A 27,487-nucleotide genomic window follows, 5' to 3' on the forward strand; every position below is an offset into this window, starting at 1 on the left:
TGGAATGGAATGGAATGGAATGGAATGTGGATTGGAATTGAATTTATGGTATGGAACGTGGAATGCAATAGAATGGAATGGAATGTAGAATGGAATGTGTAATCGAATTGAATGGAATGCGGAATGGAATGTGGAATGCAATGGTTTGGAATGAGAAATACAATGTGTAATGGAAAGGAATGAAATGTGGAATGGAATGGAATGGAATGTGGAATTCAAAGGAACAGAATGGAATGTGGAATGGAATGGAATGGAATCGCATGTAATAGAATGTGGAATGGAGTGGAATGCAATGTGGAATGGAACATGGAATGGAATGTGATGGAATATCGAATGGAATGTCATTCAATGTGGAATGGAATGTGGAATAGAGAAGAATGGAATATGGAATAGAATGGAATATATTGTGGAAAGAAATAGAATGGAATGTGGAATGTAATGGAATGGAATTTGGAATTGAATGGAATGGTATGGAATGTGGAATGGAATGCACTGCAATACGGAATGAAAAGTGGAATGGAATGGAATGGAAAATGGAATGGAAAGTGTAATGGAAACTGCAAAGGAACGTGGAATGGAAGATGTAATGGAATGAGTAATGGAATGGAATGGAATGTGAAATGGAATGGAATGGAATGTGGAATGGAATGGAATGGAATGTGGAATTCAAAGAAACGGAATGGAAAGTGGAATGGAATGGACTGGAATGGAATGGAATGAAATGTGGGATGGCATGGAATGGAATGTGCAATTCAATATTGAATGGAATGGGAAGAAATTTGGAATGGAATGTGGCATAGAATGAAATGGAATGTGGAATGGAATGGAATGGGATGGAATGTGGAATGGAGTAGAATGCAATGTAATGGAAGGTGGAATGCAATGGAATGGAATGGTATGGAAGGTGGAATGGAAAGTGGAATGGAAAGGGATGAAACGTGGAATGGAATGGAATGGAATGGAATTTGGAATGGAAAGGAACTGAATGTGGAATGTAATGTAATGGAATGTGGAATGGAATGTGGAATGCAAACTGGAGTGGAATGGATTGGAATGCGGAACGGAAGGTGGAATGGAATGGATTAGAATGTAGAATGGAATGTGGAATGCAATGGAATGTGGAATGGAGTGGAATGGAATGTGGAATGGAATGTTTAATGGAATTTGATGGAATGTGGAATGGAATGTGGAATGGAATGGAATGAAACGTGGAATGGAATGTGGAATGGAATGGGCTGGAATGTGGAATTGAATGTGGAATGGAATGTGAAATAGAATTGAATGCAATGTGGAATGGAATGGAATGGAATGCGGAATGTAGTGTAATGGAATATGGAATTGAAAGGAAAGTAATGTGGAATGGAACAGAAAGGAATGTAGCATGAAATCGAATCGAAAGGAATGGAATATGGAATGGAATTTAATGTAATGTTGTAGGGAATGTGGAATGGAAAGTGGAATGGAATTGAACGGAATCTGGAATGGAATTTATAATAGAATGGAACAGAATGTGGAATGGAATGGAATGGAATCTGGAATGCAATGGAATAGAATGGCATGGAAGGTGGAATGGACTGGATTGGAATATGGAATGGAGTGGAATCGAATATGGAATGGAATGGAACGTTTAATGGAATGGAATGGAAAGGAATGGAAACAGGAATTGAATGGAATGTGGAATGGAATGTGGAATGGAATGTAGAATGGAATGTGGAAAGGAATGGAATGTGGAATGTAACGTGGAAAGGAATGTGGAATGAAATGAGAAATGGAAAGGAATGGAATGTGTAATGTTATGCGGAATGGAACGGATTGAAATGAGGAATGGAATGTGGAATGGAAAGGAATGGAATGGAATGTGGAAGGGTTTGTGGAATGCAATGTGGAATGGAATGAGAAATGGAATGTAATGGAATGTGGAAAGGTATGTGGAATGGAATGGATTGAAATGTGGAATGGAATGTGGAATGGAATGGAATGTAATGGAATGTGGAAGGGAATAGAATGTTGAATGGAATGTGGAATGAAATGGGATGGAATTTGCAGTGGAATATGGAAAGGTATGGAATGGAATGGAATGTGGAATGTAATGTAATGTAATGAAATGCGGAATGGAATGGAATGGAATGTGGAATGGAAAGGAATGGAATGTGGAATGGAATGTAGAAGTTATTGCAATGCAATGTGAATCGGAATGGAATGGAATGTGGAATGGAATGGAAAGGAAAGTGTAATGGAATGGAATGGAATGTGGAATGGAATGGAATATGGAACAGAATGGAACAGAAGGTAATGTGGAATGGAATGTGGAGAGGAACGTGGAATGGAATGAAATGGAATGTGGAATGGAACGTGGAATGAAATGGAAAGCAATGTGGAATGGAATGCGGAATGGAATGGAATGCAATGAGGAATGCAATGTGGTATGGATTTGAATGTGGAATGGAAGTTGTAATGGAATGGAATGGAATGTGAAATGGAATGTGGAATTGAATGGAATGGAATGTGGAATGGAATGTGGAAAGGAACGTGGAATGGAATGTTGAATGGAATGTCGAATGGAAAGGAATGGAAGGTGGAATGAAATGAGGAATAGAACTTGGAAAGGAATGTGGAATGAAATTTGGAATGGAATGGAATGGAATGTGGAAAAGAATGTGGAATGGAATGGTACGTAATGTGCAATTAAATGAAATCTAGTGTGGAATGGAATGTGGAATGCAATGGGATGGAATGTGGAGTGGAATGTGGAATGGAACGTGGAAGAGAATATAACGTGGAATGGAATGCAATGAAATGGAATGTGGAATGGTATTGAATGGAATGGAATGGAATGAGGAATGGAATGGAATGGAATGGAATGGAATGTGGAATCGAATGTGCAATGGAATGGAATGGAAAGTGGATTGGAATGTGGAATCGTATGTGGAATGCAATGAAATGGAAAATGGTGCGGAATGTGGAAAGGAAGGTGGAATAGAATGTAAAGAGGAATGGACTGGAATGTGGATTGTAATGTGGAACGGAGTGGAATGGAATGTGGAATTCAATGGAATGGAATGTGGAATTCAATGGAACGGAATAGGAGGTGGAATGGAATGGACTGGAATGGTATGGAATGGAATGTGGAAATTAATGGAATGCAATGTGGAATGGAATATGTAATGGAAAGGGATAAAATGTCGAATGGAATGTGGGATAGAACGGAAAGGAATGTGGAAAGAAATGTGTAAAGGAATGGAATGTAGAAAGCAATGGAATGGAATGTGGAAGGGAATGTGGAATGGAATGGAATGGAATGGAATGGAATGAGGAATGGATTGGAATGGATTGTGGAATGTAAGGGATTAGAACGGAATGTGGAATGGAATGTGAAATTGAAATGAATGGAATGTGGAATGTAATGGAATGCAATCTGGAATGGAATGCACTGGAATGTTGAATGGAATGGAATGTGAAATGGAATGGAGTTGAATGTGGAATGTGAAATGGAATGTGGAATTAAAACTGAAACATAATGCAGAATGGAAAGTGGAATGGAATGCGGAATGGAATATGAAATGGAATGTGGAATGGAATGTGAAATAGAATGTAGAATCGATTGTTGAATGGAATGAAATGGAACATGCAGTAGAATGGAATGGAAAGTGGAATGGAATGGAATGGAATGTGGGATTGACTGGAATGGAATGTGGAAAGGAATGGAATGGAATGTGGTATTGAATGGAATGGAATTCAGAATGGAATCGAATCGAATGGTTTGAAATGTGGAATGGAATGGAATGGAATGTGGAATGGAATGTGGAATGGAATGGAATAGAAAGTGGACTGCAACGTAGAATGCAACGTGGAATGGAAAGTTCAATGGAACGTGGAAGGGAACGTGGAATGTAATGTGTAATGCAATGGAATGGACTGTAGAATGGAAGGGAACGGAATGCGGAAAGGAATGTGGAATGGAACGTGGAATGGAAAGTGGAGTGGAATGGAATGGAGTGTGGAATGGAAGGAACTGGAATGCGGAATGGAATGTGGAATGGAATGGAATGGAATGTGGAATGGAATGCGGAATGGAACGTAATGCAGTGGAATGTGGAATGGAATTGAATGGAATGTGGAATTGACAGGAATGGAATTTGGAATTAAAAGTGAAGGAACAGGAATGCGGAATGGAATGTGGAATGGAATGGAATGGAATGTGGAATGGAACGCAATGCAGTGGAATGTGGAATGGAATTGAATGGAATGTGGAATTGACAGGAATGGAATGTGGAATGGAATGGAACGGATCATGGAAAGGAATGTGGAATTGAATATGGAATGGTGTGTGAAAAGGAATGTGGAATGGATTGTGGAATGGAATGAAATAGAAAGTCGAAGGGAATGGAATGTAATGAGGAATGGAATGGCATTGAACGTGGAATAGAACGTGGAACGGAATGCAATGGAAAGTGGAATGGAATGGACTGGAATGTGGAGAGGAATGGAATGGAATGTGGAAAGGATTGGAATGGAATGTAAAATGCAATGTGGAATGGAATGTAATGGAATGGGATGTGCAATGGAATGGAATGGAATGGTATGGAATATGGAATGGAATGGAAGGGAATGTGGAGCGAAATGGAAGGGAAGGGAATGTGGAAAGGAAAGTGGAATGGAACGTGGAATGGAAAGTGCAATGGAACATGGAATGGAATGAGTAATGGGATGGAATGGAATGTTTAACGAAAGGGAATGGAATGCGGAATGGAATGTGGAATGGAATGTGGAATGGAAAGCGGAATGGAATAGAATGAACGTGAAATGGAATGGAATGGAACGTGTAATGGAATGGAATGGCATGTGTAAAGGAAGGGACTGGAATGCAGAATGTAATGTGCAATGGAATATGGAATGGAATGTGGAGTGCAATGTAATTGAACGTGGAATGGAATGAAATGCAATGTGGAATGGAATGGAATGGAGTGAAATGTGGAAAGAAATTGAATGGATCGTCGAATGGAATGAGGAATTGAATGTGTAATGGAATGTGAAATGGAATGTGGAATGTAATGTGGAATGGAATGTGGAATTAAATGGAATGTGTTATGCAATGCAATGGAATGTGGAATGGAAAGGTATGTGGAATGCAATGGAATGGAATGTGGAAGGAATGGAAAGGAATGTGGGATGGAATGTAATGTGGAATGGAATTGAAAGTTGAATGGAATGGAATGTGGAATGGAATGGAATGGAATGCAATGGAGTGTGAAATGGAATGTGCAATGGAAGGTGACATGGAATGTGGAATGGAATGTGGAATGGAATGTCGAATGGAATGAAATGGAAAGTGGAATGGGATGGAAAGTGAAAAGGAATGGAATGGTACGTGGAAGGGAACGTTGAATTGAGTGGAATGGAACGTTGAATTGAATGGAATGGAAAGTGGAGTGGAATGGAATGGTACCTGGAATGCAACACGGAATGCAACGAGGAATGGAATTGAATGGAATGTGGAATGGAACGGAATGGAATATGTAATGGAATGGTATGGAATGTGGAATGGAAAGGAATGGAAGGTAGAATGGGATGTGGAATGGAATGTGGAATGGAATGTGGAATGGATTGCAATGGAATGTAGCATGGAATATGCAATGGAATGGAATGGAATGTGCAATGGAATGTGGAATGGAATGTGGAATGCAATGTGGAATGGAATTGAATGCAATGTGGAATGCAAAGTGAAATGGAATGGAATGGAATGTGGAACGGAATGAAATGTGAAATGTTATGGAATGGAATGTGGAATGGAATGGAATGGAATGTGGAATTGAATGTGGAATTGAATGTGGAATTGAACGTGGTATGCAAAGGCAGGGAATGTAGAATGGAATGGAATGTAATGGAACGTGGACTGGAACGTGGAATGTAATGGAATGGATCGTTGAATGAAATGTGGAGTGGATTGGATCGTGGAATGGAACGCGGAATGGATTGGAATGGAAATTGGAACGGAATGTGGAATGGAATGCGGAAAGCAAAGTGGAGTGGCATATTGAATGGAATGGAATGGAATGTGGAATGTAAAGAATGAAACGTAGAATGGAACGTGGAATGGAAAGTGGAATGGAATGGAATGGAATGTGGAATGTAATGTGGAACGGAATTGAATGGAACGTGGAATGGAGTGGAATGGAATATGGAATGAAATGTGGAATGGAATGTGGAAAGTAGAATGGAATGTGGAATGGAACGTGGAAAGGAAAGTGGAAGGGAATGTGAAATGGAATGTGGAATGGAATGGAAAGGAATGTGGAATGAAATGTGGAAAGGAATGTGGAAAGAAATTTGGAATGGAACGGAAGGAAACGTGGAATGCAGTATGGAATGCAGTGTGAAATGGAAAGCGTAATGGAACGGAATGGAATGTGGAATGGTATGTGGAATGGAAGGGAATGGAATGTGGCATGGACTGTGGAATGTAATGTGGAATGGAATGGAATGGAAGGTGGAATGCAATGTAGAATGGAACATGAAATGTATTGGAATTCAATGTGGAATGGAACGTGAAATATATTGGAATTCAATGTGGAATGGAACGTGGAATGGAATGCGGAATGGAATGGAAAGTAATGGAATGGAATGTGGAATGGAACGTGTAATGGAATAGTGACAATAACGTGGAATTTAACGTGGAATGGAATGGAATGGAATGTGGAAAGGAATGGAATGGAATGTGGAAGGGAATGTGGAATGGAATGGAATGGAATGTGAAATGGAACGGAATGGAACGTCAAATGGAATGTGGAATAGAATGTGGAATGGAATGGGCTGCAATGTGGAATGAAATGTGGAATGGAATGCGGAATGAAACGTGGAGTGTAAAGGAATGGAATGTGGAGTAGAGTGTCTAATGAAATGTGGAACGTAACGGAATGGAATGTGGAATGGAAAGTGGAATGGAATGTGGAATGGAACGTAAAATGGAATGGAATGGAATGTGGAATGGAACGTGGAATGGAAAGTGCAAAGGTTTGGAATGTGGAAACGAATGGAGTGGAATGGAATGTTGAATGGAATGGAATGGAATGTGCAATGGAATGTGGAATGGAATAGAAAGGAATCTGCAATGGAATGTGAAAAAAAATGGAATGGAATGTGGAATGGAATGTGGAATGCAATGGAATGGAATGTGGATTGAAACGTGGAATGGAAAGTGGAATGGAACGTCAAATGGAGTGGAATGGAATGTGGAATGGAAGGGAATGGAATGTGGATTGGAATGTGGAATGGAATGTAATAGAATGTGGAATGGGAAGTGAAATACAATGTGGAATGGAATGTCGAATGGAATGTGAAATGGAAAGTCGAATGGAATGTGGAATGGAATGGAATGGAATGTGGAATGGAATGTGGAAGGGATTGGAATGGAGTGAGGAATGGAAGGTGGAATGGAATGAGGAATGGAACGTGGAATGGGTCGTGGAATGAAATGGAGTGGAATGTGGAATGGAACTTGGAATAGTGGGGAATAGAACACGAAATGGAACTTGGTATGGAATGTGGAATGGAACGTGGAATAGAATGTGGAAGGGAGTATGGAATGGAAAGTTTAATGGAATGGAATGGAACATGGACTGGAATGAGATGGAATGTGTAATGGAATGGAATGGAATGTACAAGGGAATGGAATGAAAAGTGGAATGGAATAGCATGGAACGTGGAATAGAATGTGGAAGGGAAGGTGGAATGGAATCAGGAATGTAATTGAATCGAATGTGGAATGGTATGGAATGGAAAGTGGAATAAAACGGAATGGAATGGAATGTGGAAAAGAATGGAATGGAATAGAAAGTAGAACAAAATGGAAAGGAATGGAATTGAATGCAGAATGGAATGGAATGAAATGTGGAATGCAATGTAGTGGAATTGAATGTGAAATTGAATGGAATGGTATATGGAAGAAACGGAACGGAATGTGGAATGGAATGGAATGCAATGTGGAATGGAATGGAAAGGAAAGTGGAACGGAATGCAGAATGGAATGTGGTATGAAATGGAATGGAATGTGGAATGAAATGGAATGGAATGTGGAATAGAATAGAATGGAATGCAATCAGGAATCGATGTGGAGTAAAATGGAATGGAATGTGGAATGGATTGGAATTTAATGTGAAATCGAATGGAATTGAATGGAATAGAATGTGAAAGGGAATTTGGAACGGAATGTGAAATGGAATGGAATGGAATGTGTAATGGAATGTGTAATGGAATAGAATGGAATGTGAAATGGAATGTGGAATACAATGTGGAATGGAATGGAATGGAATGTGGAATGGAACATGGAATGTAATGGAACGGAATGTGAAATGGAATCTCGAATGGAATGTGTTATGGAATGGATTGGAATGTGGAGTGGAATGTGTGAAGGAATGGAATGGAATGGGAATGGAAAGTGGAATGAAATAGAATGAAACACGTAATGGAATGTGGAATTGAATGGAATGGAATGAGGAATGGAACGTGGAATGGAATGGAGTGGAATGGAATGTGGAATGGATAGTGGAATGGCATGTGGAATGGAATGTGGTGTGTCACGTGGAATGGAAGGGAGTGCAATGTGGAATGGAATGTGGAATGGAATGTGAAATGGAAAATGGAATGGAATGCAATGTGGAATCGAACTTGGAATGAAATGGAATGGAGCATGGAATGGATCGTGGAAAGAAACGTGGTATGGAATGTGGAAAGGAAAATGGAATGGAATGGAATGGAATGTGGAATGGAAACCGGAATGGAATGGAATGGAAACCGGAATGGAATGGAATGGAACGTGGATTGGAATGTGGAAAAGAACGTGGAATGGAATGGAGTGGATTGTGCAATGGAATGTGGTATGGAATGGAATGGAATGTGGAATGGAATTTGGAAGGCAACGTGGAATTGAACGTGGAATGGAATGTCGAATGCAGCGTGGAATGGAATGTGGAACTGAATGTGGAACGGAATGGAATGGAATGTGGAATAGAATGTGGAATGGAAAGGAATGGAATCTGGAATGGAATGGAATGGAATGGAGTGGAATGCAAAGTGAAATGCAACGTGAAATGGAACGTGGAATAGAATGAGGAATGAAATGGAAATGAATGTGGAATAGAAGGTAATGGAATGTGGAATTGAATGTGGAATGGAATGCAAAGGAATGTGAAATTGAACGGAAAGGATGTGGAATTGAAGGTGGAATGGAATGGAATGGAATGGAACAGAATGTGGAATGTTATGGGAAGAAACGTGGAAAGGAACGTGGAATTAAATGGAATGGAACGGGGAACGCAAAGTAGAAAGAACGTTGAAGGGAATGGAACGAAACGTGGAATGGAACCTGGAATGAAAGGTGGAATGTAAGGTGGAAAGGAACGTGGAATGGAATGTAATCGAATGTGGAATGGAATGGAATGCAATGTGCAATAGAATAGAATGGAAAGGAATGTTGAATATAATTTGGAAGGGAATGGAAAGGAATCCAGGATGGAGTGGAATGGAATGGAACGGAATGGAATGCAATGGAACGTGGAATGGAAAGAGGAATGCAACGTGGAATGGAATGTGGAATGGAAAGGAATCGAATGTGTAATGGAAGCGAATGGAATGTGGAATAGAATGTGTAATGGAATGGAATGGAATGGAATGGAATTTGGAATGGAATGTGTTGGAATGTGGAATGGAATGGAATGCTATGGAAAGTGGAAAGGAATGGAATGGAATATAATGAAATTTGGAACATAATGGAATGGAAAGTGGAATGGAATGGAATTGAATGTGTAATGGAATGGAATGAAATGGAATGCGGAATGGTGTGGAAAGGAATGCAGAACGATATGGAATTGAATGTGGATTGGAATGGAATGCAATGGATTGGAATGTGTAATTGAAAGATATGGAAAGTGGAATGGAATGTAATCAAATGTGGAATGGAATGGAATGGAATGGAATGGAATGGAATGGAAGGTGGAATGGATGTGAATTGGAATGTGGGATGGAAAGTGGAATGGAATGAAATGGAACATGGAATGGAATTGAATGGAAAGTGGAATGGAATGGAATGGAATCTGGAATGGAATGTGGAATTGAAGGTGGAATGAAACGTTGATTGGAATGTTGGATGGAATGGAATGTTAAATGGAATGGAATGGAACGTGGAAAGGAATGGAATAGAATGGAATATGGAATGTAACGTGGAAGGGAAAGAAACGGAAGGAGAAATGGAACATGGAATGGAACCACTAATGCAACGTAGAATGGAACGTGGAAATTAATGGAATGGAACGTCAAATGGAAGGTAGAATTGAACGTTGAATGGAATGGAAAGGAATGTGGAATGGAATGTGGAATATAATGGAAATAAACGTGGAATGGAATGGGATGGAATGTGGTAAGGAAAGTGGAAAGGAATGAAATGGAATGTGGAATGGAATGTGCTATCGGATGTGGAATGGAATTTAATGGAATGTGCAATGAAATGTGGAATGGAATGGAATGGAATATGAAAGGGAATGTGGAATGAAATATGGAATGAAATAGAATGGAATGTGGAATGGAAGGTGGAATGGAATGTGGAATGGAATGTGGATTGTAATGGAATGCTACGTTGAAACGAATGGAATGGAATGTGGTATGCAATGGGGAAAGGAATGGATTGGAATGTGGAATGGAATACGGTATGGGATGTGGAATGAAATGGAATTGGAATGTAGAATGTAATGTGGAAAGGAATGGAATGGAATATGAACGGGAATGTGGAAAGCAAAGTGGAATGGAATGTGAAATGAAATCGAATGGAATGTGGAAGGGAATGTGGAACTGAATGGAATGGAATGTGGAAGGCAATTAAATGGAATGTGGAATGGAATGTGGAATAGAATGTGGAATGGAATGGAATGGAATGTGGAATGGAATGTGGAATGGAACCTGGAATGGAACGTGGAATGGAATGGAATGAAATGTAACGTGGAAAAGAAAGTGAAATGGAACATGGAATGGAATGTGGAATGTAAAGTGGAATGGAATGTGCAATGGAACATGGATTGGAATATAGAATGGAATGTGGAATGCAATGTGGAATGGAACGTGGAATGGAATGTGGAATGGAATGGGGAATGCAATGGAATGGAATTTGGAATGGAATGTGGAATGGAACGTGTTATGGAATGGAATGGAATGTGGAATGGAAAGTGGAAAGGAATGTGGAATGGAACGGAATGTAATGTGGAATGGAATGCGGAATGGAAGGTGGAATGGAATGTAATGGAATTGAATAGAATGGAATGGAATGGAATTGAATGGAATGGAATGTGGAATGGAATGTGGAATGGAACGTGGAATGGAATGGAATGGAATGTGGAAAGGGATGGAATGGAATGTGGAATGGAACTAGGGGTGGAATGGAATGGAACATGGAATGGAACATGGAATGGAACGTGGAATGGAATGTGCAATGGAATGTGGAATGGAACGTGGAATGGAAAGGAATGGAAAGTGTGGTGTAACGTGGAATGGAATGGAATAGATCGTGAAATAGAATGTGGAATGGAAAGTGGAAGGGAACGTTAAATGGAACTTTGAATATACTGGATTGGAATGTGGAATGGAATGTGGAGTGTAAAGCAAGGCAATGTGGTACGGAAAGTGGAGTGGAATGGAATGGAATTTGGAATGCAATGTGAAATTGAATGGAATGGAATGTGGAATGGAACGGAATGGAATGTGTAATGTAATGCAAGGCAATGTGGAATGGAAATTGAAACGGAATGGAATGGAATTTGGAATGGAATGTGAAATTGAAAGGAATGGAATGTGGAATGGAATGTAATGGAATGTGGAATGGAACAGAAAGGAATGTGGATTGGAATGTGGAATAGAAAGTTTAATGGAATGGAATGGAGTGTGCAACGGAAAGTGGAATGGAATGAAGAGGAATATGGAAAGGAATTTCGAATGGAAATTGGAATGGATCGTGGAATGGAATGTGGAATGCAACCTGGAATGAAATGTGTAATGGAATGTGGAATGGAATGGAAAGGAATGTGGAATAGAATGAAATTGAATGAGGGATGGAATGTGGAATAGAATGTGGAATGGCAGAGAATGGAACGGAGAGGACTGTGGAAAGGAATGTGGACTGGAATGTGGAATGGAACGTGGAATGTAATGGAATGTGGAATAGAATGGAATGGAATGTGGAATGGAATGTAGTGGGTTGTGGAATACAATGTGGAATGGAATTTAATGGAATGTGGAATGGAATTAGGAATGGAATGTGGAAAGGAATGTGGAATGGAATGGAATGGAATGTGGAATGAAATGTGGTATTGAATGTGGAATGGAACATGGAATGAAATGCGGAATGGAGTGTGGAATGGAACGTGGAATGAAATGGAACGAAATGTGGAATGGAATGTGGAAAGGAACGTGGAATTGAATATGGAATGGAACGTGGAATGGAATGGAATAGAATGTGGAATGGAATGGAATGGAACGTGGAATCAAATATGTAATGGAAAGTGGAATGGAATGTGGAATGAAACTTGGAATGGAATGTAAAACAGATTGTGTAATGGAAAGTGGAATGGAATGGAATGGAAGGTGGAATGGAACGTGGAATGTAATGGAAGGGAACATCGAATGGAAAGTGGAAGGGAATGGAATGGAATGTGGAATGGAACATGGAATGGAATGGAATGCAACGTGGAATGGAACATGGAATGGAACACGGAATGGAATGGAAAGGAATGGGAATGCAATGTGGAATGTAAATTGGAATGGAATGTGGAATGGAATGGAATGGAATGGAATGTGGAATGAAATGTGGAATTGAATGTGGAACGGAACGTGGAATGGAACGTGGAATGGAAGGTGGAATGAAATGGAACGGAATGTAGAATGTAATGTGAAATGGAATGGAATGGAGTGTGGAATGGAATTTGGAATGGAATGGAAGTTGAAATCGAATGTGGAAAGGAATGGAATGGAGAGGTCAGATGGAATGAAATGGAATGTTGAATGAAATGTGGACTACAATGAAATGCAATGTGGAAAGGATTGGAATGGAATGCGGAATGGAATGGGGAATGCAATGGAATGGAATTTGGAATGGAATGTGGAATGGAATGTGTAATGGAATGGGGAATGCAATGGAATGGAATTTGGAATGGAATGTGGAATGGAACATGAAATGGAATGTGGAATGGAATGTGCAATGGAATGTGGAATGGAATGGAATGGAATGTGGAATGGAAAGTGGAAAGGAATGTGGAATGGAACGGAATGTAATGTGGAATGGAATGTGGAATGGAATGATTAATGGAATGTGGAATGGAATGGAATGGAATTGAATGGAATGGATTGTGGAATGGAATGTGGAATGGAATGTGGAATGGAACGTGGAATGTAATGGAATGGAACGTGGAAAGTGATGGAATGGAATGTGGAATGGAACTTGGAGTGGAATGGAATGGAACGTGGAATGGAACATGGAATGGAACGTGGAATGGAATGTGCAATGGAATTTGTAATGGAACGTGAAATGGAAAGGAATGTAAAGTGGGGGTGGAATGTGGAATGGAATGGAATGGAACGTGAAATAGAATGTGGAATAGACTGTGGAATGGAACGTGAAATGGATATTTGAATGGATTGGATTGGAAAGTGGAATGGAATGTGGAATGTAATGCAAGGCAATGTGGAAAGGAAAGATATGGAATTTGGAATGCAATGTGAAATTGAATGGAATGGAATATGGAATGGATTGTGGAATGGAATGTAATGGAATGTGGAATGGAACGGAGAGGAATGCGGAATGGAATGCAAGGCAATGTGGAATGTAAAGTGGAATGGAATGGAATGGAATTTGGAATGGAATGTGAAATTCAAAGGAATGGAATGTGGAAAGGAATGTGGAATGGAATGTAATGGAATGTGGAATGGAATGGAATGGAATGTGGAATTGAATGTGGAACAGAAAGTTTAATGGAATGGAATGTGGAACAGAAAGTTTAATGGAACGGAATGGAATCTGCGACGGAATGTGGAATGGAATGGTGTGGAAAGTAGGATGGAATTTTAAATGGAAATTGGAATGGAATGTGGAATGCAACATGGAAAGAAACGTGGAATGGAATGTGGAATGGAATGGAGTGGAATGTGGAATGGAACGTGGAATGTAATGGAATGGACCTTGGAATGGAAAGTGGAATGGAACATGAAATGGAATGTGGCATGGAACGTGGAATGGCATGGGCAATGGAATGTGGAATGGAACTTGGATTGTAACGGAATGGAAAGTGGAATGGAATGTGGAATGGAATGGAATGGAATGTGGAATGGAACGTGGAATGGAATGTGTAATGGAATGTCGAATATAATGGTATGTGGAATGGAATGGAATGGAAAGCAATAAATGAATGGAATGGAATGCGGAATTAAATGGAAAGGAATGTGTAATGGAATGGAATATGGAATGGAATGGCATGGAATGGAATGTGGAATGGAATGGAATAGAATAAAGTGGAATGGAATGTGGAATGGAATGGAATGTGGAATGGAATAAAATGTGGAATGGAATGAAATGGAATGGAATGTGGAATGGATTTGAATGGAATGCGGAAAAGAATGGAATGGAATGGAGTGGAAGGTGAAATGGAATAAAATGGAAAGTGGAATGCAATAGAATGTGGAATGGAATGGAATGGAATGGAATGGGGAACGTTATTGAATGGAACATGGAATGGAGTAGAATGGAAATTGGAATGCAATGGGAAGGAATGTGGAATGGAATGGAATGGAATGTCCAATGGAATGTGGAATAGAATGGAATAGAAGGTGGAACGGAATGTGGAATGGAATGGAAAGGAATGTGAAATGGAAACAAATGGAATGTGGAATTGAATGTGGAATGGAATGTGCAATGGAATGTGGAATGGAATGTGGAATGGAATTTGCAGTGGAATGTGGAATGAAATGTGGAATGGAATGTGGAATGGAAAGTGGAATGGAATGGAATGGAATGTAGATTGGAACGTGGAATGGAACGTGGAATGGAACATGGAATGGAACATGCAATGGAAAGTGGAATGGGATGTGCAATGGAATGTGGAATGGAAAGTGGAATGGAAAGAAATGTAACGTGGAATGGAATGTGAATGAAATGTAATGGAAAGTGGAATGGAACGTGTAAGAGAACACGGAAAGGAATGTGGAATGGAACGTAGAATGGAATGTGGAATGTAATGTGGAAGGGAAAGTGTCATGGAATGGAATGGTATGGAATGGAATGTGCAATGGAAAGTGCAATGGTTCCTGTAATGGAACGTGGAATGGATTGTGGAATGGAACTGGAAGGGAATGTGGAATGTGGAATGGAATATGGAATGGAACGTGAAATTGAATGGATTGGAATGTTGAATGGAACGTGGAATGGAATTGAATAGAATGTGGAATGGAATGGAATGGAATATGGAATGGAATGGAATGTAATGTGGAATGGAAAGGCATGGAACGTGGAATGGGACGTGGAATGGAACATGGAATTCAACGTGGAATGGAATGTCGAATCGAATGGAATGGAATGTGAAATGGAATGGAAAGGAATGTGCAATGGAAAGGAATGGAATGTGGAATTGAACGTGGAATGGAAAATGGAATGGAATGGAATGGAACGTGGAATGGAATGTGGAATGGAATGGAATGGTACGTGGAATTGAATGGAATGGAACGTGGAATGGAATGTGGAATGGAATGGAATGCAACATGAAATTTAATGGAATGGAACGTGGAATGGAATGTGGAATGGAATGGAACTTGGAATGCAACGTGGAAAGGAAAGTGGCATGGATCGAGGATGGGATAGTGGAATGGAACGGAAAGGAATGTGGAATGGAATGGAATGGAATGGAATGTGGAATGGAAAAGAATGCAACCTGGAATGGGATATGGAATGCGTCATGGAATGGAAAGGAATGCAAACTGGAATGGGATGTGGAATGGAACATGGAATGCGACGTGGAATGGAAAGTGGAATGGAATGTGGAATGGAATGGAATAGAATGGAATGGAATGTGGAATGCAATGGAATGAAAGGTGGAATGGAATGGAATGGATTGGAATAGAATGTGGAATGGAATGGAATGGATTGGAAAGTGAAATATAATGTGGAACGGAATGTGAAATGGAATGTGGAATGGAATGTGGAACGGAATGAATTAGAACGTGGAATGGAATGGAGTGGAACGAGGAAAGGAATGGAATGGAACATGGAATGGGATGTGGAATGGAGCAAAGAATGCAACGTGGAATGGAATGTGGTATGAAAAGTGGAATGGAACGTGGATTGGAGCATGGAATTGAACGTGGAATGGAATGTGGTATGAAACGTGGAATGGGATGGAATGGAATGTGGAATGGAATGGGAAATGAATACAATGGAATGAGAACGGAATGTGCAATGGAATGGAATGGAATGTGGAATGGAATGTGGAATGGAATGTGGAATGCAACGGAATAGAATGAGGAATGCGGTGTTGAATGGAATGTGGAACGGAACGTGGAATGGAATGTGGAATGGTATGTGTAGTTGAATGGAATGCAATGTGGAATAGAATGGAATGGAATGTGGAATGCAATGGAATGGAATGTGGAATAGAATAGAATGGAAGAGAATGTGCAAGGGAATGCGGAATGAAATGTGGAATGCAATAGAATTGAATGAGGAATGGAATTGAACTTGGAATGGATTGGAATGGGATGTGGATTGTAATGCAATAGCATGGAATGTGGAATGGAATGGAATGGAATGGAATGGAATGGAATGGAAAGTGGAATGGAATATAATGGAATGTGGAATGGAATGGAATGGAATATGTAATGGAATGGTATGTGGAATTGAATGGAAAGGAATGGAACATTGAATGCAATGGAAGGGAATGCAATGTGGAATTGAATGCAATTTAACGGGGAAAGCAATGTGGAATGGAAAGTGGAATGGAATGTGGAATGGAATGAAATGAAATGTGGAATGGAATGGAATAGAATTTGGTATAGAATGGAATGGAATGGAATATGCAATGGAATGTGGAATGGAATGTGGAAAGGAATGGAATGGAACGTGGAATGGAATTGAAATTGGAATGGAATGGAATGGAATGTGGATTGGAATAGAATGGAATGGAATGTGGAATGCAATGGAATGGAATGGAAAGTGAAATGGAATTTGGAATGGAATGAGGAGTGGAATGAATTGCACTGTGGAATGGAATGGAACGTTAAATGGAATGGAATGGAATTGAAAGTGAAATGGAATTTGCAATGGAATGTGGAATGGAATGAAATGGAATGTGGAATGGAATAGAATGGAATGCAAAATGGAAAGTAGAATGCAATGGAACATGGAATGGAATGTGGAAAGCAATATGTAATGGAATGTGGAATGGAATGTGAAATGGAATGTGGAATGGAATATGGAATGAAGTGGAGTATGGAATGCGGAATGAAGCGGAATGGAATGTGGAATGGAATGGAAAGGAATGTGAAATTGAAAGAAATGGAATGTGGAATTGAATGTGAAATGGAATGGAATGGAATTGAATGTGAAATGGAATGGAATGGAATGTGGAATGGAATGTGCAAAGGAATGGGATGTAGTGGAATGTGGAATGGAATGGAATGGAATGGAATGGAGAGTGGAATGGAATGTATTGGAACGTATACTGGAATGGGAATGGAATGGAGAGTGGAATGGAATGTATTGGAACGTATACTGGAATGGGAATGGAATGGAAGGCAATGTGGAATGGAATGGAAAGGAATGTGGAATGGAATGGAATGAAATGTGGAATGGAATTGAATGGAACGTGGAATTGAATGGCATTGAATGCAATGGAACGTGGAATTGAATGGAATTGAACGGGGAGTCGAATGTGTAATGGAATATGGAATGGAATGGAATGGAATGTGGAATAGAATAGAATGGAAGTGAATGTTCAACGGAATGTGGAATGGAATGTGGAATGTAATGGAATGGAATGTGGAATGGAATTGAACTTGGATTGGAATGGAATGGAATGTGGTTTGGAATGGAATGGAATGCAATATGGATTGGAATGGAATGGAAAGGAATGTGGAATGGAATGGAATGGAAAGTGAAACGGAATTTGGAATGGAATGTGCAATGGAATGATACGGAATGTGGAATGGAGTAAAATGGAATGTGGAGTGGAAAGTGGAATGGAGTGGAACATGGAATGGAATGTGGAATTGAATGTGGAATGGAAAGTGGAATAGAATATGGAATGAAATGTACTATGGAATGTGGAATGGAACGGAATGGAATGTGGAATGTAATGTGGAATGGAATGGGGAATGAAACGTGGAATGGAACGTGGAAAGGAAGGGAATGGAACGTGGAATGAAATGTGGAATGGAATGGAATAGAATGTGGAACGGAATCTGCAATGGAATGGAAAGGAATGTGGAATGGAAGGTGGAGATGAATGGAAAGGAATGTGGAATGGAATGCAATGGAAGGTGCAAAGGAATGTGGAATGGAATGCAATGGAATGTGCAATGGAATGTGGAATGGAATGGAACGGAATGTGGAGTGGAATGAGGAATGGAATGGAATGGAATGTGGAATGGAAAGGACTGTAATGTGGAACGGAATGTGGAATGGAATGTGGAATGGAATGGAATGGAAAGTGGAATGGAATGTGCAATGGAATGGATTGCAAAGTGGAATGGAATGGAATGGAATGTGGAATATGATGAAATGGAATGAAATGGAATGTGAATATAATAGAACGGAATGTGGAATGCAATGGAATGGAATGATATGAGGAATGGAATGGAATGTGGAAAAGAATGTGGAATTGAATGTGGAATGGAAAGCGGAATGGAATGGAATGTGAAATAAAGCAGAATGGGATTGAATGAAATGCGGAATGGAATGCAATAGAATGTGGAATGCAATGGAATGGAGTGAAATGTGGAATTGAATGGAATTGAAAGTGGAATGGAATAGAATGGAATGTGGAAGGAATGGAATGGAACGTGCAATGGAATGTGGAATGGAATGAGGAATGGCATGTGGAATGAAATGTGGAATGAAATGGAATGGAATGTTGACTGTAATTGAATGGAATATGGAGTAGAATGGGATGGAATGGAATGTGGAATGGAATGGAATGGAATGTAGAATGGAATGCAAAGGAATATGGAATGGAATGGAATGGAAGGTGGAATAGAATGTGGAATGGAATGGAATGCAACGTGAAATGCAATGTGGAATGGAATGTGGAATGGATAGTGGAATGGAACGTGGAATGGAATGGAAAGGAACGTGGAATAGATTGGAATGGAACTTGGAATGTAATATGGAATGGAATGCGGAATGTGAAGTGGAACGGAATGGAATGCAACTTGGAAAGGAATGTGGGAGAATGCGGAATGGAATGGATTGGAATGTGAAACGGAATGAATTGGAAAGTGGAATGGAATGGAATGGAATGTGGAATGGAATGTGGAATGCTATGTGGAATGGATCGTTTAAAGGAATGGAATGGAATGTGGAATAGAATGGACTGGAATGAAATGTGGAATGGATCATGGAATGGAAAGGAAAGTGTAATGGTATGGAACGGAAAGGAAAGCAAAATGAAATAGAATGTGGAACGGAATGTGAAATGGAAAGTGGAATGGAATGTGGAACCGAATGAAATGGAACGTGGAAGGCAATGGAATGGAATGTAGAATGGAATATGAAATACAACAGAATGTAATGAAGAATGGAATGTGGAATGGAATGTGGAAGGCAAAGTGGAATGGAATGGAATGGAATGTGGAATGGAACATGGAAGGAAATCGAATGGAACATGGGATGGAAAGTGGAATGGAATGTGGAATGTGATGTGGAATGCAGTGTTGAATGGAATGGAATGGAACAGGGAATGGAACATGGAATGTAACGGAATGGAACTTGGAATGAAATGTGGAATGGAACGTGGAATGGAAAGTTGAATGGAACGTGGATTTGAATAGGGAACGGAATGTGGAATAGAAAGTGGAAAGGAATGTGAAATGGAATGTTGAATGGAAAAGAATGGAATGTGGAAAGTAATGGAATGGAATGGGGAATGGAATGGAATGGAAGTGGACCGGAATGTTATGCAATGGAATGGAATGTGGAACGGAAGTTGGAATGGAACGTGGAATGGAGTGGAAAGGAAAGTCGAATGGAACGTGGAATGGAAGGTGGAATGAAACGTGGAAAGGAATGGAATAGAAGGTGGAAAGGAATGTGGAATGGAATGTGGAATGGAATGTGGAATGGAATGGAGTGGAATGTGGAAAGGAATGTAATCGAAGGTGGAATGGAATGCGGAAGGGAATGGATTGGAATGTGGAATGGAATTTGGAAAGCAATGAAATGGAATGTGGAAGGGAATGTGGAATCGAATGTGGAATGGAATGTGGAATGGAATGGAATGGAATGTGGAAAGGAATGTGTAATGTAATGGAATGGAATGTGGAAGGGAATGTGGAATGTTATGTGGAATGGAATGTGGAATAGAATGGAATGGAATGTGAAAGGGAATGTGGAATGGAATGCAGAAAGTAATGTGGAAAGCATTGGAAAGGATTGTGGAATGGAATGTCGAATGGAATGTCGAATGGAATGGAATGGAATGTGGAATGGAATCTGGAATGGAATGGAATGGACTGAGGAAGGGAATGTGGAATGGAATGTGGAATGTAATGTGGAATAGAATGCAATGGAAAGTGGAATGGGATGTGGAATGGAATGGAATGGAATGTCTAATGGAATGTGGAAAGGAATGGAATGGAATGTGGAATGCAATATGCAATAGAATGCGGAATTGAATGGAATGGAATTTTGAATTGAGTGTGGAATGGAGTGGAATGGAAAGTGGAAGGGAATATGGAATGGGATGTGTAATGGGATGTGGAGTGGAATGGAATGTGGAATGTAACGTGGAACTGAATGTGGTATGGAATGGAATTTAATGTGGAATGGAATGTGGAATGGAATGGAATGGAATGTGGACTGTTATGTGGAAAAGAATGTGTAATGGAATGTTCAATGGAAAGTGCTATGGAACAGAATGGAAAGAGGAATGAAATTTGGAATGGAATGTGGGATGTGTCGTGGAACGGAATGGAATGTGGGATGTGTCGTGGAATGGAATGGAATGTGGAATGGAACGTGGAATGGAATGGAATGAAAAGTGCAATGGAAAGGGCAATGGAATGGAGTGGAGTGGAATGGAGTGTAAAGGAATGGAATGGAGTGGAACGTAATGGAATAGAGTGGAGTGGAGTAGAAACGACTGGAAGTAGTGGAATGTAATGTAGTGGAATTAAATGTAATGGATTTGAATGGAATGGAATGGCAAGGAATAGAGTGGAGTGGAGTGGGATGTAGTGGGATGGAGTGGAATGGATTGGAATGGAATGGAGTGGAGTGGCATGGAATGGAGTGGAGTGGAATTGATTGGAATGGAATGGAGTAGAGTGCAGTGGAAATGAATGGAATGGAGTGCAGTGGAATGGAGTGGACTGCAATGCAGTGGAATGAAGTGGATTGGAGTTGAAGAGACTGGAGTGCAATGTAGTGGAAAGGAATGGAGTAGAGTAAAATGGAATGGAGAGGTGTGGAAGGGAATGGAGTGGAGTGGAATGGAATGGAATGGATTGAATTTGAATGGAGTGGAGCGGAATGGAGTAGAGTACAATGGAATGGAACGGAGTGGAATGGAATGAAATAGGGTGGAATTCAATTGAATGTAGTGCAGTGGAATAGAGAGGAATGGAATGGACTGGAGTGGAATGGAGTGGAAGGAAATGGAATGGAATGGAGTGCAGTGGAATGGAATGGAGAGGAATGGAGTGAAGTCGAGTGGATGGAGGGGATTGCAGTGGAATGGAATGGAATGGAATGGAGAACAATGAAACGGAACAGAGTGGAGTGGAATGGAATGTAATGCAGTGGATTGGACTGGAGTGGAATGGAGTGGAATGAAATGTAATGGAATTTAGTTGAATGGAATGGAGTGGAATGGAACGGAATTGAATGGAATGGAGTGGATTGGAATGGAATGGAGTGATGTGGAGTGCAGTGGACTGGAATGCAGTGGAATGAAGAGGATTGGAATTGAATGGAGTGGAGTGGAATGGAATGGAGTTGAGTGGAATGGAATGGATTGGAGCAGAGTGGAATGGAGTGGAGTGGAATGGCGTGGAAAGGAATGCAATGGAACAGAATGGAACGGATTGTAGTGGATAGAGTGGAGAGAAATGGCATGGAATGCAATGCATTGGAACGGAATACACTGGAGTCGAGTGGAGTGGAATGGAGTGGAATGGATTCGAATGGAGTGAAGTGAATTGGAACGGAATGGAATGGAATGGAATGGAATGGAATGAATCGGAGTGGATTGGAATGGAGTGAAGTAGAATGGAGTGGAGTGGAGTGGAATGGAATGGAATGGTGTGGAGTGAAGCGGAATGTAGTGGAATGGAGTGCATTACAGTGGAATGGAGTGGAGTGGAGTGGAGTGGAATTGAGTGGAGTGGAGTGGAATGGAGTAAAGTGGACAGGAATGGAGTTGAGTGGAATGGAATGGAGTGGAATATAATTGAATGTAATGGATTCGAGTGGAGTGGAGTGGAATGCAGTGGAGTGAAGTGGACTGGAGTGGAGGGCAATTGAATGTAATGGAATGGAGTGTAGTGGAGGGGACTGGAATCAAGTGGAATGGAGTGGAATATCGTGGAGTGGAGTGTAGTTGAATGGAACGGAATGGAATTGATTAGAGACGAATGGAATGGAGTGAAGAAGAGTGGACTGGAGTTTAGTGTGGTGGAGTGGAATGAAGGGCAGTGGAGTGCAATGAAATTCAATGCAAAGGAGCGGTGTAGAGTATAATGTAGTGGAGTGGAATGGAACGAAGTGGGTTGGATTGGAATGGAATGGTGTGGAGCAGAATGGTGTGGATTGGAGTGGAGTGGAGTGAAATGGAATAGAGTGGAGTGGAATGGATTTGAAGGGAATAGAGTGGAGTGGAGTGCAATGGAATGGAATGGAAGAGAGATGAGTGGAGTGGACTGGAACGGAGTGGAATGGAATGGAATCGGATGGAATGAATTAGAGAGGACCAGAATGGAACGATGTAGAGTGGAATGGAGTGGAGGGGAATGGAGTGGAATGCAGTGGAATGAAATGGAGTAGAGTGAAAAGGAATGCATTGTAATGGAATGGTATGAAATGGAATGGAATGGAAAGGAATGGAATGGAATGGAATTTAAAGGAGTGAAGGGGAATGGAGTGCAAAGCAATTTAGTGGACTAAACTGCAGTGGAATGGAATAGAATTGAATGAAATGGAGTAGAGTGGAACAAAGTGGATTGGGGTGGAATGGAGTGGAGTGACGTGGAAATGAGTGCAGTGTAGTGGAATGGAATGGAGTGGAGTCGAGTGGAAAGAAATGGAATTGAGGTGAATGGAATGGAAAGAAATGGATTGGAATGGAACACAGTCGAGTGTAATGGAACGTAATGGAATGGAGTGCAGTGGAGTGCAGCGGAATGGATTGGAATGGAGTGGAGTGGAATGGGGTGGATTGGAATTGATTGCAATTGAGTGGAGTGTAGTACCGTGGAGTGGAGTGTTGTGTAATCGAATGGAATGGAATGGAGAGGAATGGAATACAATGGATTGCAATGGAATGGAATGGAATAGAGTGGAGTGGAATGGAGTGGAATGGAATGAAATGGAATGGAAAGGAATGGAATGGAGTGGAATGGAGTGGTATCGATTGGAATGGAGTGGAATGGAGTGGCATGTAATGGAGAGGAGTAGAATTGACTGGAGTGGAATGGAGTACAGTGCAGTGGAAATGAATGGAATGGAGTGGAGTGGAGTGGAGTGGACTGAATGCAGTGGAATGAATTGGATTGGAGTGGAATGGAATGGAGTGCAATGGAGTAGAATGGAATGGAATGGAGTGGAGTGAAATGTAATGGAGTGGAGTGGAATGGAGCAGAGCAGAATTGAGTAGAGTGAATTGGAATGGAATGGAGTGGAATGGAATGGAATGGGATGGAATAGATTTGGGTGGATTGGAGTGGAATGGAGTGGAGTGGAATGGATTGGATTTGAGTGGAGCGGAGTGCAATGGAATGAAATGGAATGCAGCGGAGAGGAGTGGATGGAGTGAAGTGCAGTGGAATGGAATGGAATGGAATGGAGTGCAGTGGAATACAATTGAGAGGAATGGATTGAAGTGGAGCGCATGGAGTGAATTCCAGTGGAATGGAATGGAATGGAATGGAGTGCAGTGAAATGGAATGGAGTGCAGTGGAATGGATTGTAGTGTAGTGAAGTGCAGTGCAGTTGAATGGAGTGGAGTGGAGTGTAATGGAGTTGAGTGGACTTTAATGGAATGGAAAGGAATGGATTGGAGTGTAATGGAGTGGAGTGGACTTTAATGGAATGGAAAGGAATGGAATGGAGTGGAATGGAATGGAATGGAGTGGAGCGGAGTGGAATGGAGTGGAGTGATGTGGAGTGCAGTGGACTGGAATGCAGTGGAATGAAGTGGATTTGAATCGAATGGAGTGGAGTGGAAAGGAATGGAGTAGAGTGGAATGGAATGGAGTGCAGTGGAGTGGAATGGCGAGTAATGGAATGCAATGGAACGGAATGGAATGGAATGGACTGGATAGGAATGGAGTGGAGTGCAACAGCTTGGAATGGAATGCACTGGAACGGAACAAAATGGAGTGGAGTGGAGTTTAATGGAGTGGAATGGATTGGAATGGAGTGGAGTGGAGAGGAATGGATTGGAATGGAATGGAATGGATCAGAGTGGACTGGAATGGAGTGGAGTATAATGGAGTGCAGTAGAATGGAGTGGAGTGGAGTGGAATAGAGTGGAGTGGACTGCAATGGAATGGAATTTAATGAAGGAGAGTGGAGTGGAATGGATTGGAGTGGAATGGAGTGAAGTGTATTGAATTGGAATGGAATGGTGTGGAGTGGAATGGAGTGAATTGGAGTGGATGGAATGGAATGGAGTTAAGTGGAATGGATCGCAATGGAATAGAGTGTACTGGAGTGCAGTTGAATGGAATGGAAGAGAGTGGAATACAGTGGTCTGGAATGGAGTGGACTGGAATGGAGTGGAATGGAATGGAATGGAATTCTATGGAATGGAATGGAATGGAGTAGAGTGCACCAGAATGGAGTGGATTGGCAGGGAAAGAAGTAGAGAGGAATGGAGTGGAATGGAGTGAAATGATTTGTAGTGAAGTGGAGAGGAATGCATTGGAGTTGAATGGAATGAAATGGAATGGAATGCAGTGGGATTTAACGTAGTGGAGTGGAACAGAAGGCAAATGAATGGAGTGGAGTGTTGTGCAGTGGATTAGAATAGAACTGAATCGAGTGGAATGGAATGGAGTGGAGTGGGGTGGAATAGAGTGGAGTGGAGTGGTGTGGGAATGAGTGCTGTGTAGTGGAATGGAATGGAGTGGAGTAGAGTGGGAAGGAATGGAGTAGAGTGGAGTGGAAAGGAATGGAATTGAGGTGAATGGAATAGAAACGAAAGGAATGAAATGGAATGGAGTGGAGTGTAATGGAGTGCAATGGAATGAAGTGGAGTGGAGTTGAGCAGAATGGAATGGAATGGAGAGGAATGCAATGGAGTGAAATGGAATGTAGTGGAATGGAGTAGACTGTAGTGCAGTGGAATGGAGTGCTGCGGAATCGAATGGAATGAAATGGAGTGGAGTGGAATGGAATGCTGTGGAATGGAATGGAATGGAATAGAATGGAGTGGAATGGAGCTGAGAGGAATGCAGTAGAGTGGAATGGAATGGAATTGAGTGTAATGGAATTGCATGGAATGGAATGGAGTGGAGTGGAGCAGAATGGATTGGAATAGATTGGAATGTAGCAGATTGTAATTGAATGGAGTTTAGTGGAATGGAGTGGAGAGGAATGGAATGGAGTGGAATGGATTGGATTGGAATGGAACGGAAAGGAATGGAGTTGAATGGAATGGAATGGAATGGAACAGAATGGAGTGGAGTGGAGTGGAATTGAGTGGAATGGATTGGAATGTAATGGAGTGGAGTGGAATGTCATGGAGTGGAATGGAGTGGAACGTAGTTCATTGTGGTGGAGTGGACTGGAATGGAGTGCAGTAGACTGAAATGGAGTGGAGTGGCGTGGAATGGAATGGAATGGAAAGGAATGGAGTTGAGTGGAGTGGAATGGAATGGAATGGAATAGAATGGAATGGAGTGGAGTGGAGTGGAATGGAATGGAATGGAATAGAATGGAATGGAGTGGAGTGGAGTGGAATGGAGTGGATAGGAGTGGAGTGGAATGGAGTGCAGTGGACAGGAATGGAGTAGAGTGGACTGGAATGGAGTGGAATGGAATGGAATGGAATAGAATGGAGTGAAGCTGAGTGTACTAGATTGTAAGGGAGTGAATTGGAATGGAGTGGAATGGAATGGAGTGGAATGGAGACGAATGGTGTTGAATGGAGTGGAGTGGAGTGGAATGGAGCGTAAAGGACTGGAAAGGAATGGAATGGAATAGAGTGGAATGGAGTGGAGTTGAATGGACAGAAATTGAGGGGAATGGAATGGAATGGAAAGGAACGAAATGGAATGGATTGTAATGGAAAGGAATGGCATGGAAAGGAGTGGAATGAATTGGAATGGAGTGGAATGGAGTGGAAAGATGTTGAAAAGAATGGAATGTTTTGAAATGGAATGGAGTGGATAAGAGTGGAATGGAGTGGAATCGAATGGAATAGAATAGATTAGAGTGCAGTGGAATGGAATGGAGTATAATGCAGTGGAATGGAATGGAATGTAGTGTAGAGGAGTGGATTGCACTGAAATGCAGTGATATGGTAAGGAATGGAGTGCAATGGAGTGCAGTGGAATGAATTGGAATGTAATGCAATGGAGTCGAGTGGAAGGGAATGGAGTGGAGTGGAGAGGAATGGAGTGGAATGGAGTGGAGAGTAATAAAACGAAATGGAAGAAAGTGGAGTGGATTGGACAGGAATGGAATGCAGTGGAATGGTATGGAATGGATTGGAGTGGAATGATGTGGAGAAGGGTGGAATGGAGAGGAATGGAATGGAGTAGAATTAAATTGAATGGAGTGGAGTGTAGTGGAGAGGAATGGAATGGAATAGAATGGAATGGAATGGAATTTAGTGCAGTGAAGTGGAATGGAATGGAAAGGAATGGAATTTAATGGAATGGAGTGTAATGAAGAGGAATGGACTGGAATGGAATGCAATGGCATGGAATGGAAGGAAGTGGAGTGGAATGTATTGGATTGTTGAATGGAATGGAAAAGAGTTGAATGGAATGGAATGGAAAGGAATGGAATGGAATGGAATGGAAAGGAATG

This window comes from Pongo pygmaeus, chromosome 16, assembly GCF_028885625.2.
Source record: "Pongo pygmaeus isolate AG05252 chromosome 16, NHGRI_mPonPyg2-v2.0_pri, whole genome shotgun sequence".
Taxonomy (NCBI): Eukaryota; Metazoa; Chordata; class Mammalia; order Primates; family Hominidae; genus Pongo; species Pongo pygmaeus.